General features: G+C 42.0%; 1 long non-coding RNA gene across 1 annotated transcript in view; it reads left to right on the top strand.

Annotated features, from left to right (window-relative positions):
* The first annotated feature begins 1,097 nt into the window (after positions 1-1,097).
* The window catches only part of LOC123372179, a 53,471-nt gene continuing 38,662 nt past the window's right edge, over positions 1,098-15,906 (top strand). Inside the window, exons 1-3 of the long non-coding RNA XR_006580158.1 lie at positions 1,098-1,231; positions 1,589-1,740; positions 5,295-5,417. This is a non-coding gene — a long non-coding RNA (uncharacterized LOC123372179). The remainder of the gene's footprint in view (positions 1,232-1,588; positions 1,741-5,294; positions 5,418-15,906) is intronic.

Genomic DNA, 15,906 nt, shown 5'->3' with positions numbered 1-15,906 from the left:
ATTTTGAAATCTGTATTTCTGAATGAGTGCAGAGTGTTATGGTTTCCATGCTCTTTACTGGAGATTTTGTTGCATTTGAGGACACTAGTCCACACTCTTTACTCAGACAAAATTCCCTTGGGCTACATCATGGATTTTGCTGGAGTAAGGAGTGTTCAACTGTCATAAAGTAGCTTCTATTTGGTAGTTGTTAGACTCTATCAACTTCCATGTAGATGTTAATGCTTGAAAAGTGCCTGTGAAGGTCTTTTGTGCATGCTACAAACTACCTGTACAAATGGAAGCCAAATTAAGGCTGTGATGAAGTGGGAATAGTCTTGATGTGTTATGTGAATGCTGAATGGGGAGTATTGACCTAGGAAGGTTGCAGGGGAGTTGTGCTGGGACGGCTTGCCTTGGGGGAAGGGAGCATACCTGAGCATGTAATCTGAGAACCAGGAGGGGGGTTGGAGGCCAGGTGACACCTCTGCCCAGGAAACTGGACAAAACCTGGAGGAGGAGCTGAGGGGAGGCTGAATGAGAGGCTGGAGGGTTTTTTCAGTTTTGGAGCTGGCTGGAAAATGGAGACAGGCGCCCCAACAGGGCTTGGGCTTCCCAACAGGGCTGTGGCCTCCTTGGGGGCCCCAGATGGACCTAACTAAAGGGGGTCCTGTTCTCTGTACCAGCAAAACATTATTTGGACTGTGTTCCTGTCATCTAAATAAACCTGTTTTACTTGCTGGCTAAGAGTCACGTCTGACTGCGAAGTGGGGGTGCAGGACCCTCTGGCTTCCCCAGGACCCCACCTGGGCGGACTCGCTGTAGGAAGCACACGGAGGGGCATATGCTGAATGCTCCAAGGAGAGACCCAGGAGGTGAAGCCGTGTAAGCTTCCTGCCCTGAAGACAGTCTACTCCAAGGGAGAGGAGGCTCCCCAAAGTCCTGACGAGCTTTGTGGAGAGCAGTTCCAGAGCATCGCCCGGGGACTCTGTGACAAAGGCCCCTTTGTATATTTTGTCTTTAATAGAGTTGACTAAAAACTGGATTTCTGTTCCACAGTGTAACAGGGTGGCTTACCCCAGGGGCTGGAGAGCCTGGGGCTAAGCCAATCTGATTGAATGAGCCCCACCTGAGAGGGAATAGGAAATTCCCCAGAAAGAGCCCAGGCTTAAGAGGTGATAAAGTGCAGCTGGGGAAAGAGCCAGTGTGAGAAATAGGCAGGAAGCTCAGAACAGTAAGGGAAGTTTTGCAGGTAAGGAGAGACCCTGTGTGTGGAGGGGTGAGTGGAAAATCTTACCATGTAGGGAGGCCCCGGGAGAGACCTTGACTAGCCAAGGAAGTTACTTGGGGGCTCAGAGGGGAAACTTGAGACAAGATAGAAAGTGGGCAAGGGAAAACCACAGCAAAGGTAAAGGAGCAGATGTAGCTGTTCAGTACAGGGGCCTGGTCTGGAGCCTGGAGTCAAAGGTGGGACTGAGTTCCCCTATTAGCTCCAAGGAAGGAGGGATTACATGCCCATAGAAAGGGTTACCATGCCCAGCAAGGTGGCTGCAGGCTCAGCTGAAGACAAGCCCCAAAGAGGGTGAAAGGACTTGTTTTGTACTTTTAGTTTGGGACAGCTGGATCCCAGAAGAGATGGACTAAAGATGGTGACCCAGCTTGAAAGACTGAATTACCAGGCAAAGAAACTGCCACTGTGCTGGATCATCTATCTGTGAGAGATCTGCGATGCCAAGCCTGGCCACAATGGGGCACCTAGTGGTGAGTAGACTTGTTTAAACAGGAAATTCTGAAATAAAAAAAAATAAAATAAAAAAAAATCAGAAATGGAATACCAAATGGAGTTTTCCAGTGAACCGGGAATTCCAGAAGTTTGTTTAGAAAAACTCTAAACAGCATTTTGCTCAGATCTTTTTGGAACATTTTTGAGGTTCCTTGAGCTGCTTATTGCCTGGTTTCTCAGGGCTTCTGGGATGCTGAGGAAAGGGGAACCCTGGTTCTGGTGGGGTGCCAGGGAGCCAGTAGCCTCAGTCTGAGGTATTGAGGACCCAGGAGCTTGGGAGTTCAGGCTCCCAAGGCTTTCCAGGCTTCCAGCTCCCTGTCAGCCAGCTAGGTGGGCTTGTGATGCTCTGAGTGGGTGAGCTGGTTGATACCTTCCTGGTTTCCTATGAAATCAACATGTTCCCACAGAACATTTTGATTCTTTTGCATCAGCATTTTCCAATGGAAAAACATTTTGTCAGAAAATTTCTGACCAGCTCTAATTCTTAACGAGGAAGGTATTGGTTGGCCTGCAAGAGTTTTAAGATATGAGTAATTTAAGTCACTTGTTGCATAAATACGGTGTTTTTTTATCAGCTACTAGAAAGGAGTAATAATGTCTCAAAAAATCAGGCTTGTTTTCTTTCAGCACTGTAAATGCATAACCACGAATGACACTGTGACACATTGTACATAGCATGCATTTGTGAATCAGATCCGAACAAATAATTTTTCAGGCTGGATTTTATGACTCATTAAATGTTATTAGTGTCAAAATAATCTGTGCTGCTTTTCCTTCGTACTCTTTTAAATCTTTTAGACATGCCTGTCATCTTTATTGAATACCACTCGCTACTCCCTGTGTGCAAGGGTATTTATCAACATTGTTCTCTATAACTGTTCTATATAATTCATTCTGAAGACTCTAAACTGAGTAGTACCCATCTGTTTTGGCAGTTCCTCACTGCTCCAGGGAGTGTAACTATTTGGTAAGATGATACCACTTATTTTTCAAGGTACTTGTTAAACCAGGAAAGTAATGGTGACTTCGAATGAGTTATGTTTGCTTTCATATGCTCCACATGCCTTCAAAGCAATCTTGCTTAATTTGATTGGAGCCAATAAAATTTTCTGTTACTGAGGTTAATGCTCTTTAATATTCAGTCTTTTAAACAATATATAATGCCATGAGATAGAGAGGTCAGATTGTATATTTTGTACACAACCCTCCTTGAGGTAGAGGATGGTATGGCACAACAGTATTCCAAGGGATAGTCTGAAGGTGCAATCCCTTCTGGTGAACATGAGATGTGCTGTGCTATTGAATACATATATAATGGGTGTGGGAACATAGTCCTGCCTCCTTAGATTCTCTTATGTCCTGAGGGCAGTAAGAGCAAGTAGATCCTGTATTTCTTGAGCATAGGAACTTAATCCTCCATTGCACAATCTGCTAAGGCCAGGCACAGGCTCATTAGATACAGTCTCTATAAAGACATATACCTATGTCACTGGGTTAGTATAATCCAGTTTGCCTTTCTCCTTGGGTCACAAAGGAGACACATCTATTCATTCATGTTTTATGGAGTAAAGAAGATGATCTTGAGGTACATTACTTCTGATTAATGCAGATTTTTCTTTTCTCCCAAGAATGACCTCATTTCTTTTACTGTATATGCATTTCAGGCATGCATCAGTAACTTTTTTTAACTCAGAAGCTTTTGGGTGGATGAGTGTATTGTTTGTTCAAAAGTTGCCATTAATTTCCATTTATAACAATATATGGAGATATACCTATCTCATAAAACTGGAAGGAACCCTGAAAGGTTATTGAGTCCAGTCCCCTGCCTTCACCTGCAGGACCAAGTACTGATTTTGTGCCAGATTCCTAAGTGGCCCCCTCAAGGATTGAACTCACAACTTTGGGTTTAGCAGGCCAATGCTCAAACCACTGAGCTATCCCTCCCCCCTCTTTAGAGATATGCCAGTTGTTTCAGGAGTGGTTCAGGAGCTGGACCAGTGCTGTATGGGTTTAATAGGTTGTATCTACTACATGTGACTATGTAACATTTAGAGTAAACTGAATGAGACAGGGATTCTGTGGAAAAAAAATAGTATGTGATCACATAGTTAAAGACTGTATCATAGGCTATACTCACAAGGGGCTGAATTAAGGTTAAACGGGCAGCCTTAATTCTGACATTTCCTAACTTTTGAATACTTTGCAGTCTTAACATCTTAAAATGTAATTTTTTGTAGTTTGCTAGTTTTATTTTTTTTTCAAAGCCACCTGAAAATAACAGGATGTCCATCATGTGGAACCCTACTAACTGCCACCTTATTCACAACCAGTGTTGGAAGCTCTATTTTCACCACATACATCTGTCATTTGGGCTAAGGGACAACTGATAGCAGTTTTAGTTTCTCATCTTCCACATTGGCCAGCCACTAGAGAGAGATGAGGCACATATTTTGTCAGTGGGTTTCAAGCTTTTTTGCTGACAACAGAAGATTGCTGAGACTCTGGAATCCTGAGTTCTATTCTGGGCAGGGCCAGCTCCAGGCCCCAGCACGCCAAGCGCGTGCTTGGGGCGGAACGCCGCGGGGGGTGCTCCACCGGTCGCCGGGAGGGCGGCAGGCGGCTCCGGTGGACCTCCCGCAGGCGTGCCTTCGGAGGGTCCGCTCGTCCCGCGGCTCCGGTGGACCTCCCGCAGGCGTGCCTGCGGATGCTCCACCGGAGCCGCGGGACCAGTGGACCCTCTGCAGGCACGTCTGCAGGAGGTCCACCGGAGCCGCAGGACCGGCGACCGCCAGAGCGCCCCCCGCGGCGTGCCGCCGTGGTTGGGGCGGCGAAATTGCTAGAGCCGCCCCTGATTCTGGGCTCTGAGGAGAGCATCCTCTAGTGATTGCAGGCCTTTCTAATTCTGTCCCTCACAAAACCTGATCCTTTTTGCTCCCTCCTTTCCAGCCTTTCCTTGTCCCAGACCACCTCTGCTCTTTGGCCTCCCTCGGCTCCATGTAATATAATTCACAAGGGCTGAATTTGTCTCAGAATGTCCAGTAAAAGTTGATGCTAAAGAAAATCTCTATTCTAATGCTGCAGAACATCTGAATATCTCCTAAATCCCCCAAATTTCTCCACTCCCCAGTATCATCCAATATACAGTCTGGATGTTTTGAACCTTCAATTTATTCTGCTTATCATCCATCTTGTAACTTTAGAGTTTATTGTCACCGTAATTAGATCTTGCCCTATAGCTTTCCTTTCTTAAGATCCCAGTGATCAAAATTATATTTGGTCTTCCAGGCCATACAACCTTGTGGATACTGGTTCTTTGGTATTGCAGAAAGCTGAGATTCTCAAAATGGGGAATAGAACTAAGAGAAATGTAAAGGATGTTTACATTCAACCCCACCACCTCCTTCTCCCCCCCCCAAATAAAACAAACCTTTCCCCTTGAAAAGAGTCCACAGGTCTTAAGAGTTTCTAAATATGATTTGATTGATCAAAACTAAGCTATACGATAGTTATATGTATTTAAATCCTGATTTAGGTTGTCAGTGTACAGGAGGACTGCTGAATCCACGTGGAACCCCATTGGCTTAAATGAATCTCTGCAGGCACAGCAACCCATCCACGGACTGACATGTTCAGTATCGGGTCCTTAAACTCTAATGTAAGCATTAAACCTTAATTTTACAAGTTGACATGAACAGCTACAGTACAGTTTTTGTAAAGTAGATTTCAAGGCAAGTAGCTTTGGAGTTTTATTGCTGGATTTATATGACTTGCTTCATCTTTAGATAGGATTGTTCTGAAGGCACAATACATACCAAGAAAGCCACCATGGTATCAATTCCATTGACACCATTCCAAATCATTGTTGTTTCTAATCCACGCATATTGGAGTTAATGTGTAAGTAAAAGATGGAGGATGGAATCCATGATTTTTATAATAGACCTAAGAATTCTTTTACAGCAGACTGATATGACTTTCAAGTATATTTTCAGTGCCTTTGTGGTGGATGAAACATCACATTGAAAAGTTACACAAGTGGGTTGAAAGTAGAATTTAGCTGGGGATTGGTCCTGCTTTGAGCAGGGGGTTGGACTAGATGACCTCCTGGGGTCCCTTCCAACCCTGATATTCTATGATTCTATTATTTGTTTTTCCTCCTGAAGTGACTTCCAGTAAGGCAGAGATGGGCAGGTTTCCAAATACCATAGCTGTGTTTGTGAATGGATAGCAAGAATCCCAGGTAATCAGGGATTTTGTTTTTATTGTCTGCTTTCCTGCAGAAAAGACCCACTTTAAATAAATAAATCCATGGATTAGAGGCAGGAGGTGCTCAGTATATCCTCAGCTTCAGTTGATTCCGGTGAGAGCTCAGGGCACCTCACAGGATCTGGCACTTTACAAACGTAGAAAAAAAGATTGAATGGATGCTCATGCTTCTCAAAAGCAGTTATCAGAGGGGTAGCCATGTTAGTCTGGTTCTGTAAAAGCAGCAAAGAATCCTGTGGCACCTTATAGACTAACAGACGTTTTGCAGCATGAGCTTTCGTGGGTGAATACCCACTTCTTCGGATGCAAGACTTCGGATTCACCCACGAAAGCTCATGCTGCAAAACGTCTGTTAGTCTATAAGGTGCCACAGGATTCAAAAGCAGTTGTTTTTGCATGGATAAGAGTCACCAGCAAGCTTGTACTTTAAAATAGTGGATGTAAAGCCTATTTTTGACCAGCACCATATTTCCACTAATCAGAAGGTAAGATTTTTTTTAAGTGCTCAAACAGCAATGAGAAGGTGTACCTTGAAAGGTACCAGCAACAGTATGCTTTGGGATGTAATCCAAGGAGGAAAGGGGAAAGGAAGGGCGGAATGAAACCAGAGATAAGCAAGAAGGGGGCGAAAAAAAGAGATGGTAGTTGACAACGGAGGAGACAAGGGCTAAGGAAATGGAAGGGAAATACTGGTAGGTGTTAGCATCTAGTGTAGACAGATTTTAGCATCTTTAAAATGTGCTAGCTGGTCATAGTCTACCATAGGGGACTGCTTCAAAACATACCTCTCTTACGGTTGACCATGACCAGAAAATATGTCTATAAAAATATTAAAGCTTGTCTACAGTAGATGGGAACACATTTAAATAGTTCTTAATTAAAACACATTAGCTATTTTTTTTTAAAAAACAAAACCAGAAACCTCAGCAAAACCTTTTAATTTTTTTCCCTAGTTTAGATAAGGTCCAGTTGATATCAAACAATGTAACGCATGTGGTGTTTAACTGGTAACCAGCACAGAGCGGAGTGTACTGGTGTGATGTGATCATGTCAGTTTGCCTTATCTAGCAGGCAGGCATATTATATGGTTTGTCACAGATATAGCTTCTGGATGTTCTGCAATAGTCCATCCAGTCTTTGACCCATGATTTCATATATGTATACTGCAACTAGGTCTATATCTACTACAACCTTTGATTACAACCAATGCTTTGATTTCACTTACATCTATGTGACCTTTCCCTTTCTTCCTGAAGAAGTACTTAAGCACCTAACTTCCATTGATTTCAAAGAGCATTAGGCACCTAAATATTTTAAAGGATCTGGGTCTAAGTAAAAACAGAGTAAGCACCTCAGTATGTGGCCCACAATACACAAACATTGTTCTCTAGTCAGTCACATGAAACTGCCCATTATTATCACATGCTGTATGGCTTTTATTTTGAAACCTAAAATCCAAATCAACTGGATAATAGGGAGAGATGCAGGTCTAGCAAAATGTCACTGCTGACATATCCCATGAAAAAACATTGATTAAAAATTGCTGATAAATTCATCAGCATTGTTCTTTTCTGTGCATGATGAAATTGTTCGATCCTCCATTGGATGTTTCCTAAGATCATTCATATCACAGGTTTATAACAAACATGTAATAGGAAGACAATAGCTGTTGTTTTGTTTTAGTGCTGTGTATGACATTGTTTTTTAGGCTTTAACCAACTGGGATTATTTCAAAGCAATCTAAGTGTTTTGTTAAATTGTAATGCATGGCAAAAATTGCTGATTCAAGCTTACCCAAGCTTTTACATGTAAATGCTCTGATAAGCTTGAACTGTTCAAACTGACAATCATGCCACTACCTAAATTTAATTCAGATACTTCACTCAGGTTTTGAGCTGTAGTGAACCATTCAAGTGTAGTATGAATTCTTGGGACATTAATTGCATTCTCAGCAAACTGATGAGTGCAGGTCAATAACTTCCATTCATCTCTGTAATTCTGTGTGTCATTAACTCAGCAATAATGCAAACTCAGCAATGGAGAGGGAAAGAATCCTTCATTGGACTATACTTTAGGTTACTGCTCTCTAAACTTTTCAGGAAAGACAAACTTTTATTCAAATATCACAATATTGATAGGGATACAGTGTGGATTATTTCAGGAGTCTAATGATCAAATTCATTTTGCACTTTCTTGCATTTTTTTGTGTTTGCTGTGTAGTTGTCCTGCATCAGCAGCAAGGAGCCTGTCTTATGGTGTAAGATTGAGATGTCTCTACCACTTCATCTTATTATTCCTTACTCCTTTGAGAAGAGATTTACTGTTGTGTTATAGCTTCATTTCCCTCATGGGCTATAGAACCCAGAGTCCTAAATGTAGAATCTCTGTTAACATACTGCATCCTTCAACTTCTCATTATTAAAATGTAGTAGCCTGTTATAGTTAAGGTTGAGATGCTTTCCATTAGAAAATTGATTTTGCCCTTTCCCCAGCCTCTCCCAGATCCTTTTAAAAATTATGTCAAATGTGTGTGTTTGCAGACACTTTGCTCAACTTTGAGGGTTCTAGCCAGGGCCGGCTCCAGACCCCAGCGCGCCAAGCGCATGCTTGGGGCGGCGTGCCACGGGAGGGCGGCAGGCGGCTCCGGTGGACCTCCCGCAGGCGTCCCTGCGGAGGGTCCGCTGGTCCCGCGGCTTCGGTGGAGCATCCGCAGGCGTGCCTGCGGGAGGTCCACCGGAGCTGCGGGACCGGCGACCGCCAGAGCGCCCCCTACGGCGTGCCGCCCTGCTTGGGGCGGCGCAATTCCTAGAGCCGGCCCTGGTTCTAGCCACCCATTTTTGAGATACTGGATTAAAACCAATAGGTGTTAGTCATGAAATTTTATCTAATGCTCTTTTGCCACTTGTCTGAAAATCAGTCCTAGAAACTTCTTTTTAATAAACTTCATTTGATATTTGAGATTTAGTGTGAAAGCTCACTTTTGAGGTGTTGCATAGAATATTTGGGAAATTAATCTCTGGCAAATTAACAATAGGAGAATGGTCTGGGCTTCAGCAGATCATAAGAGGCACCAAATGACTAGAGGGAGGAAAAAAATCTTTTTTCCCTTTAAAACAATCTCCAGTATGGGGACAGACGCCAGTGAAATCTTCATTTGCTGTACAGTTCCTTTAGATATCAGCTCTTGGCCTCAAGGCCTGTGCTAGTAATGCCACCAGGGAAACTGTCAAAATCTGAGTCAATGCAGCTTCCTTCTGCACCTCGCTGAGTAAATAAAGTCCAACTAAAAGGAATGCTGTAGGTGTGGAAAATACTCGAGGTGAGTCCCACCATGGATTTGGAAAAGGCTCTCCATCACCTCTATGCCCTTAAGTATGAGACACCAGAACTTGTGTTCCTAGGAGCATCTTTGTCTCATTGGGTCCCCTAAGAAGCAGTAGGGCTCATAAATTGCTGTAACTTACTAGAGGTAGAATCTTTTTGACCCCTTTGACTCCATTAATACTGTTGGATCTATCTTCTGTCCAAGACTTTCAGATCTAACAGTGAAACCAGTACTGCCATCTGTGAAATGTTTAGGCTGTTGACAAAGATTGTTGTTGAAAGTAGCTTGCTGCTACCTTTTTGATAAACTCGAAACAGGGCACATGCCTGTCCCACTACCCTCTGTCTCTGTCTTTAGTGTTAGCTCCTAAAGGCAGTGATTTTTTTTTTTTGCCTTCTGATCTGAAAAGCACCAAGCACACCACAGGTATTACTGGAAATAATGATGACAACATCTCTAAAGTAAGTTAATAGTAGTATCCCCATCTTCATAAATAAACTGAGGCATAGAGAGGTTAACTGAGTTGCTGAAAGTCACACAGCATTTGAATAGATGGGCCAGAAATAGAATGAGAGTCCTGTCCCCCAGTGCCCAGTTCTGAGCATTGGACCATACTCCCTACCAATTTTTCATGATTATATTTTCAGTGCACATCTGTATGGGCTTCCTGAAATTCCCAGTGTTCTCTTCTGAAATACCATTAATGTTTTTCCTTATATTTTGAACATACAAACACCTTTACATAAATGGAAAACATAACTTTACTGATGCAAGTAGATGGTGTAAAGCTCAAGTTGGTGTAGCCATGCCTCAGTAATGAACTGGAAGTATGTTGTGTGCAGTTATCCCACTGTTTCAGTAGTGTTCCCATATTTTATAGCAAACCAACTTGTTCTGCCATTTTCAGAAATGCATTTCTTTTAACATTGGGCCCAGTTCATTGAGCAGTAGCTAATCAAATAAGTAACAGATTTTCACTTTTCACAGATTTAGAAGAAAATGCTAGTTTGCCAATCATGCTTTTTACCTTTTAAAAAGTTCACACTGCACAAATGTGGGTTGAGTTTCAGGAATAATTTTGAAAGTCTCCTTTGCAGGGAGAAATTTGCTCATAAACAGGCCTCCAGGAACAGGGAAACATTCCTGAGTTTTATTACATCATTTGATGTTCCAGTTCTAGATTACAGTATGACAGACTTTGTTTTAATGAGATTTTGCTAATGCTTCAGAAAATGTTGGTCAGCTGTACACTGTGTATGTGTTCCTGTTCTTATTTATATTGCTATGGACAGGTTCAAAAGTTTTTGTTAGTACAGTCAAGACAATCTGCATTACATTGATTGATTGTCTTCAAATTAGTACTTTCAGTGATCTTCACTATAACTGACAATAAAGCATGGATGTCGGGAGGAATATCTCTGATGGTCAATCCTTTAGTTGTTCTACATTAAAGTTTTTATGACTTGGGGCAAATCTAGTTCCCATTCCCCAACAAGTCTGGTTTTTAACTGAGAAAGAGGTCCTTTATTATAATATTTTGTCTGATTGTACTTTCCCCATCTTTTCCTCATTCTTCTTAGTCGTCATTTGTGTTTTGACCCATATCGTAATTAAGCACTTATATGTCTGTTGTAAAGAAGTTCAGCAAGTGACTTTCCACTGCAGTGCTGTAGCTGTATATCTGACAAGTGCTAAGTATGGATCTTCTCTTGCATTCGTTTTTCAAGCAAGTTCTTCAGGGTAAGTACTCCACATTCAGTTAATCTGTTGACTTGAGGATATCTGGGACTAAATGTCTCATGATGAAAGTTGTCCATTTTAGCTAACTCCAGGATCAGTTATTACAGTCCTTGGAATTCCATGACATGCAAATGAAGATTTAATGTGCCTGATAATTGTTGCTGCTGTGGTATCTTTAAGTGTGACTGCTTATGGGAAAGTAGTCCATTATTGCCAGGTAGGTGATCAGGTCTTCCCGAGCTGAACATGTCATTTCCAACTTTGTACCATAGAGTTGTGAGTTATTTTCATGGTAGCACTGCTGGGAATCTCTGTGCTACTTATATGGTCCACACCTGCTTGCCATTTCTTTAATATTACTATTCATCTGTGGCTATAATACAACTTCTCTAGTTCTCCTTTTTGAATTGGTCATTCCTAGAGGCCTCGATGTTCATTCCAATATTTTCTTTCTTCTCACTGTGGGAACCATAAGCTGTGTTCCCTTTAGAGCACTCCTGAGATGACTGAAAGCTCATTTCTATAGTAGGAATATGCAAGTGGGAAGTGTTGGGGTGTTTTTTCCTTCCTTTACTTATCTCTTGTACCAATTCATCTTTAGCTGTTTCTGTCACCAAGTCATCCTATGTGCCTGGAGATGCAGTATGTGATGCTTTTATCATGTTCACGTGTATGTTTGTTGCTTGTTCTTGATCATCAGGCTGTATACTGAGTGTTCTGCTAATACTAAACAGGCCCAGGTTGGGACTCCAGGATCATGTCATACATTTTTGTATTTTCAAAAGTATCATTGGTGAGGCTTCTCCAATTCTCTTTGTGTATAGCAATCAGTAGTTTGTGATCAGTTTCTGCTTTGAAGCTAGGACCATTTAAAAAAAGTCTTGAAAACTTTTACAGCTGTGTGCCAGACCTAGTGTTCCTTTTTCAATTTGTGCCTAGATCTTCTTGGCGACTTTCATAGTTTCATGCGTGTGAGACTGGCAACCAATCAGTTCCATGATACTGTAATAGTACCACCTCTAGACCTCCTTACAAAGCATCTGTGAAGAGTTTGATATTTGTTAGTGAGTCAAAAAACTGCAGGACTGGAGCTGAAGTCAGAATATGCTTTTAAACTATTGTACTTTCTTGCTTTGGTATCCAAGCGCATGCTCTTTTGGACAGTGGAGGCGATATCTTAGGTGTGTTGTGCAAGCTGTAGAGCTAAGTATGAATTTACTGATGTGATTCACATGCCTAACAGCTTTCGAATTCCCTTTTTATCTTCAGGCCTCAGCATGTTGAGTATTGCCTGAATATTTGATTAATCAAGCAAGACTCCCTGGGAGGTCAGTGTCTCTCCCAAGTATGTTATTTCCGCTATTTGCAATTGAATTTGGCCTTATTCAGTTTAGGGTTATTAGCTCTCACAATTTTCATACACTTCAGTTATTCCTGAACTCAGTGGAAGTGCTGCCCCAAATCATTATCTTGAATTTACATTTTCACACCTGCTAGACCCTGTAGCATCTTCAAATGATGCTATTAATACTTTGATATCTGGCTCTAAGTTTGTCTTTCTGACTCTGATATACATCTTAATGAGACCAAGCACCTCACGTGAGTAAGCCCAAGACTTGTTGCCAGTCTCTGTATAGCATCCCAGGCGCTCTTGTTTTATCATTTCACTTTTTATATTAGATGTCTGTGTGCACTCTCTTGACACTGGAATTCTTCTTCCTCCATTACTGTCTTTCTTAGAAAGTTTTGACTCCTCTCTTTTTAGGAGCTCTTTACATCTCTCTGTTTCAGTCACTATTATTACATTTACTTGTGCCCAGTGTCTGTCTTGTATGTGTCAAGTTCTGTTTGTGCACATTTAAATTAGCTCCTCTTTGAGTTTTCAGCCTCTTCCCTTATTGTGCTTTAGAACAGCTCTTCCTCTCCAATGCACACTTTCCTGCTGTTCTCTGCATAGTGGTTTGGTTTATTACAGTTTCTATGTATGTGCCCAAATGCTGGTAATTTCCTATACTCATGCTGGTTGTCACATTGCCGGCATTGTTTCTGGCATTCCATGTTTCTGTCCTCTGGCAATTTAATTTCTGTGAACTTTTCCCTTGCTGGTTTAGCGGAAGTCATGTGCTCTGTGCATTTCGCTAGGTGTTTTGCTGCTTGGCACCTGTGTTTTTCCCTTTCTCACTTAGTCATCCATCTCACTTAGTAACTGTTCAGGCTCTTGTTGCTGTTGTTACACCACAGGACAATCTGACTTTAATGAGAGCATCTTTCAATATTCCACATTCACTGAATTTTCAGTTTTAAGTCTGTGATCCCTTCGTTTATGGTTTTCCCCTTCAGTCTGTGTTCTCATCCTGAACACACATCTATCACGAGTAACACCTTTTTGTTTCCCCTCTTCCTAAGGACACAATGATCCTCAAACATTTTTCATTATTCCTTCAAAGCCTTCCCCTCTCTCCCCACCAGCACTACCCATCTAGAATGCATTGTGTACATCAGGGGTCGGCAACCTTTCAGAAGTGGTGTGCCGAGTCTTCATTTATTCACTCTAATTTAAGGTTTCACGTACCAGTAATACATTTTAACTTTTTTAGAAGGTCTCTTTCTATAAGTCTATAATATATAACTAAACTATTGTTGTATGTAAAGTAAATAAGGTTTTTAAAATGTTTAAGAAGCTTCATTTAAAATTAAATTAAAATGCAGAGCCCCCCAGACCAGTGGCCAGGACCCAGGCAGTGTGAATGCCACTGAAAATCAGCTCGCGTGCCGAAGGCCATAGGTTGCCTACCCCTGGTGTACATCAAGGGCTTCTGTGCCTGCTACTGTTAAGAGCAAAGCAATCTTTTGCTATCCTCCAGTTTACTTGCTCCTGTGGCTTTCATATACAGCTCAAATTGCTGTTTGAACTGTTTCCTGGCATAGTCAGCCTTTCCTCTGATTTTCAGGGCTTGTGGTGAAGTTACTTGAAGTTACACAGGCTCTGTAATAGCTATTTTGAGGTTACCTCTCTCACTGGCTCTTCCAGAACACTGTCCCTTCCACTCCTGGTATCATGTAGTATCTCACTGAGAAATGTGTCACAGGGACAACCAAAAGACTACCTGGAGTGCACAGGAAGTGTGGCATCACTACACTTCCTGAAGAACTTTATAACACAGTGGATGGAAATAATTGTGGATGGCAAGTGTGGCTGAAATTATTTGCAGCCATGCAAACTGAAGCTTTGTTAATACTAGGCAGAACACTTTTCCCCCTTGCCAAAGCCAGGCTCCGTTTCTATGGTTGTGGCAATCCCACTGGCAGCAGAGCCAGTGTAGTTCCTTGTGCGAAGAGGGATGGGATTTGAGGAGACATAGCCTACGTGTGCCTTGCATGGGGCAGAGTCAAGATCCATGGGAGCTCCCTGCTTGTCAGTATTTTGGGATGAGTGGGCATTCAGAGAATTCTCCATTGCAGGGTATGTTCCTTGTTAAGGCCATTAAGGATCTTGGCTATTAGAATGAATTAGCCTTATGGGGAGCAGCTGAAACGGTGATGTGAGCCTAGATAGAGATAACAGCTGTGCATCTTTTCTGTGGCCCCAGAAGGGAGGATTAGATTTCCCTTCAGATCATACAGATAGCCAATGCACAGCCCTTTGTTTGAGCTCAGCATTGGTTCCTGGATTTCACCCTTGGTACATGATATTTTGTGACCCAAAGGCATGATTTACCCAATAAGCATTGACAATAGGATTTAAACTTTTATTTACTCTAATCTTCCTTTCTGATAAGCTACTTGTGGCCAGCATGTAGCAGCAAGACAGCATGCCTTTTTCTGTGACTCCTAATTCCTTGGTATTTGAGGATTATGTGCCATTTTATCGTAGTTTCCATTATCAAGGCAATTTATTTACCACTAAACTTTATGTAGTAGATAGTGGGATGTCAAAGCCTTACAAATCACTTATATGGTCAAGCTGCAGTTTTCATGGAGAATTCTGGAGGATTGGGATGTAATAATGTAAATCCAATTACATAACACAGTGTCTTTTTATTGCTTTTCAGTAGAGCAAAGGCTCTTGGCCCCGAGTCGACTGGCAAATCAAGGAACAGAATTGCTGTAGTTAAACTGTAAACAATTATAGTGTTTAAGATTTTTCTGTGGCTGAGACAAAAATAATGCATTTGGCTCAGATCCTCAAAGGCATTAAGATGTCTAACGTCCATTAATTTCACTTGAAGTTTCAATCATGTCTTCAATGTTCTCTAACCAGCTATTGTAAGTCCCACATCATTTGGTTTGGTGGCTAGATCTCCTAAACTACCTGGTCCCTCTTATCCTATTTATGACTCTAACAAAATATATGAATATGCAAGACTTTGTGATAATGTGAGGAGAGTTGCAAATCCCCTTCCACTGCAGAATTGTTTGTATTGTCTGGAATAGGAAGAGAAGCAGCCAGGGCCTTAGGAAACTAGTGATCCGTTTTTCTGCATTCTCACCTGCCTTACCTCCCACTGCAGCTCTTGATGTACTCTGCTCTTCCTTGGGAGCAAATCATGCAACCAATAGCAGATGAGCGACCCATCTACCAGTTGGTGGGAGACAGGGCAGCTAGCATGTTGTGTGGGCAAGGTAGTGCATGAATGATGTTACCTTCTAGTAACTGGCCCACAGATAGGATATGGAATGTACTACTACTATCAGTAGTACATTCCCGTTAATGTACTACTTAACGGGGATCCCGTTAAGCTGTTTTTTTGGAGCTGAATAGGCAGGGTTGCGGTTGCAGTTTCCTGTGTGAGAGATTGATTTATATAATAATTG

Source organism: Mauremys mutica, chromosome 6 (assembly GCF_020497125.1).
Source record: "Mauremys mutica isolate MM-2020 ecotype Southern chromosome 6, ASM2049712v1, whole genome shotgun sequence".
Lineage (NCBI taxonomy): Eukaryota > Metazoa > Chordata > Testudines > Geoemydidae > Mauremys > Mauremys mutica.
The sequence above is the reverse complement of the archived record's forward strand: the minus strand, read 5'-3'. Positions and strand labels throughout refer to the sequence as shown.